Raw genomic sequence first — 5939 nt, 5'->3', positions numbered from 1 at the left:
ATTACCGGCATACACGAGAAGTACATCCTGGGGACGGGCTGCGATAGCGGCTTTGGGAACCTCGCGGCGCGGCAGCTCGACCAGCGGGGGTTTCTTGTATTCGCCGCGTGTCTCACCGAACCTGGTGCCTCCAGCCTGCGCGCGTTCGCCTCCCCCAGACTGAACACGCTTCTGCTCAATGTTACCGACAGCGCGAGCATCAAGCGCGCGGTGGAGCGCGTGCGCACGGAGACCGGGGAGAGAGGTGAGACGGAGGAGAGATAGTGTGCCAGCTCGAGTCAAGCACAGCTAGAGATAAAGCCGAGATACAGGCACTCTGACGACCACACAGCCCTCAGACCAACTCGTAAATCTCTTTGACAAGAGCTTTAGTTGACCTGGAGGAGCATCTGCAGCGAAATGCCATTCTCATACCAAAGCTGCATCATTTATTAGCCTACAGTACTTCCTGTAATGCACCTGACATTTGCACATTTTACTGACCTTTGACCTTAATGTGTGGTTTTCATGTACACTACTTTTTTGTTGCTTAATCTTATTGAACTTTTACAAGTTAAAGAGACATATATCCCTGCCTTGCACACTTATAGAGTAATACAAAGTATATGTCATGAAGGTAATGGGTGAACCGAAGCGCAGACAGTATGTAACACTCTCAACATTAATTTATTGACAAAAACAGGGAAAACAAAACCCACGAGGGGGCAAAACAAGACTGGAACAGGAATCACTTAACTAGGCTGAGACTTGACAAATAACTAGATGATAAACAAAACAGCAAACATAGAATCAGGATTTCTCTCTGGACAATACACTTGACAAATACTCACAGGGACTCTCACAAAGTTTCACACGCAGATTAGAATCACAATGAACCAGCACAGGACAGCAAACACAAGGGGATAATAAAGGGAACACTAATGACAAAGACAGGTGAAGCTGACTAGACAAGGACAGGTGAAACTGACTAGACAATGACGAGACGAGGATAACAAGGGGGCGGGGTGACGTGACGAGACAACACAAGCACATGGCTCAAAACACAAGACCATGTGCTTGCACACAAAACATGATTCTGTCATGATCCTGCCTCAAGACTAGAGAAAATCAAGGACACGAGGGCAGAATCATGACAGTATAGGCCTATGTCAGATTGAAATTAAGATTGAAAAATAAAATCTATACATCCACGCAACACTAGATAAAAAAATAAATAAATGCTTCTTTCTTGTGTCAGGTCTGTGGGGTTTAGTCAACAACGCTGGCATCTCGGTCCCCATCGGCCCCACAGATTGGATGCAGTTGGAGGACTTTAAGAAGGTTCTGGACGTGAACCTCATCCAGGGCCGGCGCTAGCCATTTGGGTGCCCTAAGCACAAATGCTTGGTGGTGCCCCCCCCCCCCACTCCCCACTCCCCACTCCCCACTCCCCACTCACCCGAGGAATAACAACCATTTAGAATTTCTTAGTTAGGTTTATATAGGCCTATGTGTCACTGGAACATTTAAAATTCAAAACTTTATTTTACCTTTAAAAGAGGTCCGATCAGGCACAATATAATAATTCTGTACATAATTTGTAGGGCTGGGAAAAGATTGATCGCGATTAATCGCATCCAAAATAAAAGTTTGTGTCTACATGAATGATTTATGTGTGTGTACTGTGTATAATTATTTTGTATATATATATAAATACACATTTGCATGTATGTATTTATGAAATATTTGTTATTTATATATAAAATATTTAAATGTATATATAATATAAATTATATATAAATATATACATGCAAATATTCTTAAATATATACGTGCATATGTGTGTGTATTTATATATACAAAATAATTATACACCGTACAAACACATATATCATGTAGACATGTAGTTTTTTTTTTTTTCCTAATTGCAGTTTCACCAACAGGTGTCGCCCTTGGGCCTTGGCCTATGAACCTCTTGAAAATGACCGCATTATTCGCATAGAACAACAACGAAAAAGCGTATCTAAGCAGTCTTCCTTTTCTTCTCAAACAAACTAACTGCATCTTAAACAGCCCAAGTTTCAAAATTTCCCGGGGGAGAAAACCCCGGACCCCCGTTAAAATAAAAGATTCAACATGCAGGGCTAAAAAAGCCTTCCCCGGATCATTTGCACTACTAGCGATGCCCCCCTGGACATGCATACACGACGCAAGGGCGCCCGCGCTACAAAACTAACATTTTTATTTAAAACATTGTCTTACCTGCAAGCGACGCACGAGTATCATCCCGCTGTCTCTTCTTTTTCCTTTTTCCGCCCCCGACTCTTGGTGCTTTTCTGAGGCCATGTCTGAGGTCAGTGTCTGCCAAATTTTACATTGATTGAGCCATGAACAGACCACTGGGAAGTAGGAAGGGGGGGCACCAGAGGGAGACTGGCACAGGAGATTCACCTTTTTCTTGACTAATTTGGTCTAGGCCTATATTACTTTTGTATTGCTTTTGTATACTAACATGCTTTAGACATTTTATTAATTATTTATACTAGTAGCCTATTGTGATGATTTTTCACGACCCAGATTTTTTGGTGCCCCCCCAAGCACTTGGTGCCCTACGCGCAGTGCGTGATGTGCGTGTGCGGAGCGCCGGCCCTGACCTCATCGGCCTCATTGAGGTGACGCTGAAGTTTCTTCCTCTGCTGAAGAAGGCCCGGGGTCGGGTGGTGAACGTGGCCATATGAGGATTTTGTCTCGGGAGGCGTTCTCTGATAGCTTGAGGTATGTCTAGGCTTCTAAACTTTGAGACATGCAAACAAGACCTTGTATTCATGTATTGCACTTGTTCTTTATCATACTTTTTAGTCCGTACAATTAAGAGATTAAAAAGTACAGATTTCACAAGTCAGCATTGCTTAAATTTATTTATAAATAAGTACTCATAAAACTCTTTATATTTCAATATAATAAATGTATAATGTAGTAAATTCTCCCTCTCTCTGTTTTCAGGAGGGAGATGATGCACTTTGGAGTGAAGGTAAGTATCATCGAACCAGGCTTCTTTAAAACACAAGTAACAGATTTGAGCCTCATTGAAGATGATCTGAAGAAACGGTGGAATAACCTGCCAGCAGAGGTCAGAGGAGCCTACGGAGACTCGTACCTGCAGGACTGTGAGTGCTTCAGATGAGATCTAATGCAGATTTCATTCAATATAGTTCTTTATATTTTGGACATGTATATCATGGTGCTTAGTTAAAGAAATAGTTCACGCAAACATTCACACAAGCTGTGCTCATCCAACAAAATATGTGACTCACAACTTATTAAACGTCTTTTAGCATTAGCATGTTGGTAAGTTATCACCTCTATACTCTAATAATACAGTTCACACACAATGCGTAAAACAACCAATGTTTAATTATGTTAAACCAATTTTGTCACTGATACTTTTCATGATTTAATGAGCCATCTTCGATAGATGGAAACGTTTTGGGGAAGATGTGATGATGCTTTACTTTTTTGCATTTCTCTCAATCTTGTCCTCCAGATATAAAGTCGCAGGCTTTTTCCATGAGGATTCTGGCCAGCAGTGACCTTTCCAAAGTGACGTCATGCATGCGGCATTTCAGCACGGTATCCCCGAACACGCTACGCTGCAGGCTGGGACGCCAAGTTCCTCTGGATCCCCCTCTCATACCTGCCTACTTGTGTAGCAGACGTCTTCATGAACTTTCTAATGCCTTCTCCGAAGAACATCGTTCCAGAGAGTTACTGAACAGGCCACTACACTCAACAGATCACTTTGTGAATTAATAAGATAAAATATTCAAGCGGTATTTTTGTCTTTAAAACTGTGATTGCTGTATGCAACAAATGCAATCAAATAAAGATGTATTTTATACAATGTGGCATATTCCATAAATAAGACACACAACAGCAGACTTTGTGTGCTTAAACCCCAAGCTCACGCTCATCTAACCCCACTTTTGAGTGCAACTAAACAATCAACAGCTGAAAGAATCAAGCCCATGCCATATATTTCTTTTTTCAATAATCGGTTACACTTGTTACACTCTAGCTACAATACAATCTTGTTATAACTTGTATTTAATTTGTTTTAATCAAAAAGCATAATAAAGAGGTGAGCATATTGGTGGAGCATGGATGGGTAGCATGTGCATGAAAGGACTAATTCAAATTAAGGAGTCTCTAAAATGTAAAAGTGTTTAACACCAGGCTTTTTTTTTTTAAAGAGCATAGCTCTCAAACCTCTCATTCAGCTCAGACCTACTGACTTCACACACACACTGTGATGTTATGAATGATGTTAAGTTAAGAACTCCATTACCCAGCATGCCTCGGGGAGGGGAAACGCCGGGCCGGAAGTAAACAGATGTAGCCGGGAGAGTGGCACTGGATGTTGTAATGTGAAAGTTGCCGAGTAAAATATGTTCAACTTGTAAACACGCCTCGTTTGCTTATTATCGCACAAAGCAAAATAACACGTGGTGTCAGAAGTGGCCGTGAGCAGCTACGAAAGGAAGATTTGCCGCGGAAGAACGTCGGAAAAGAAAGAAAAATCTCCGGTCGCGTGAGTGTAACGTGATAAAACAGCAACATGCTAAAAGAGTTTGCTACGGCGTGTGATGGCTACAGGTGGCAGTGGAAGTGAAGCGGGGGACGAGGGACAGATCGAACAAGAAGAAGAGGATCTGGTGCCCGAATCGGAGGAAAACCAGCAACAGGAGAGGGCTGGGGAAGTCCTGATACCCCGACGTTCAGTAATGGAGAGGCTAAGTCCACCCACTTCCATGCAACTGACTGGTAATCTTGCTGATAATTGGAAGCGGTTTAAACAAAGATTTAATATATATTTAGCAGCAAGCGGAGCAGGGGGTGAAGATGAAAAATTGAAAGCTCACATCCTTTTGCATGTTATGGGAGAAGATGCTTTGGATATCTATAACAGCTTTCAGCTGGATGAAGCTAATTTGACTTTAGCAGAGCTAATAACGAAGTTTGAAGAGTACTTTGTGCCTAGTCAGAATGTGACTTTTGAGAGGTACAGGTTTTTCACCCATGACCAAAAGCAAGGAATACCTTTTGATCAGTACTTAGCAGAGCTTCACACTCTAAGCAAAACATGTGAATTTGGCACCCTGAGAGATTCACTAGTGAGAGACAGGATTGTTTGTGGCACAGTGGATAATGCACTCAGAGAAAGATTGCTCAGAGAGACTGGACTTACATTAGATAAGTGTGTCACTATGTGCAGAGCAGCGGAAACCACTCGAGCACAAGCAAAAGAGCTTCGGAGAGGTGAAATCACAGTGCATGCAGTCCATAAAGAACAGATGAAAAAGAAAGCATTTACCAAACAAAAAGGACAGAAAGAGAAGTCTGCAGAATTCAAATGTGGTAAATGTGGAGGCAGTCACAAGCCAAAATCATGTCCTGCATATGGTAAATCCTGTAACAACTGTGGAAAGAGCAATCACTATGCAAGATGTTGCAAATCAGCTTTTAAACAGAAAGTTCACGCAGTTGGTGAGGAAGAAGATGAGGATGAAGAGTTCATTGTAGATGTGGTGCGTGCTCATGCAACAGAAAAAGAGGAATGGATCGTGCCAATCGAGGTGAATCAGACAATAATACCATTCAAGTTAGACACAGGTGCTCATGTAAACCTGTTATCTTTTGAAGACTATAAAAAGTTGGCAGTGAAAAGTGAAATTCATCTTATTAAAACAAAAGTGACGGGATATACTGGTGAACGTGTTCCTGTTAAAGGCGGATGCATCGCAACCTTCAAACACAGAGGCCAGCAGATAAGAGCATTGCTACTGATCGTGGATACGAGTGCACAACCAATTCTGGGACTCAAGGCATGTACAAAGCTCAATCTGGTCAAAAGAGTGTTTGTCGTGACATCGGATACGGCAAATGATCATGACTCACTCATG

The 5939-nt window shown here is 42.1% G+C and overlaps 1 pseudogene across 1 annotated transcript; it reads left to right on the top strand.

Annotated features, from left to right (window-relative positions):
- Positions 1-3880, top strand: LOC143723144 (retinol dehydrogenase 7-like; annotated as a pseudogene). Its single transcript, XR_013197051.1, has 5 exons — positions 1-244; positions 1238-1333; positions 2632-2754; positions 2983-3146; positions 3524-3880. The product of XR_013197051.1 is annotated as a retinol dehydrogenase 7-like (transcript).
- Positions 3881-5939: the final 2059 nt, after the last annotated feature.

Source organism: Siphateles boraxobius, unplaced genomic scaffold (assembly GCF_051911475.1).
Source record: "Siphateles boraxobius isolate OS27281-9 unplaced genomic scaffold, OSU_SipBor_1 7, whole genome shotgun sequence".
NCBI lineage: Eukaryota > Metazoa > Chordata > Actinopteri > Cypriniformes > Leuciscidae > Siphateles > Siphateles boraxobius.
This window is presented reverse-complemented; position numbering and strand designations above follow the sequence as displayed.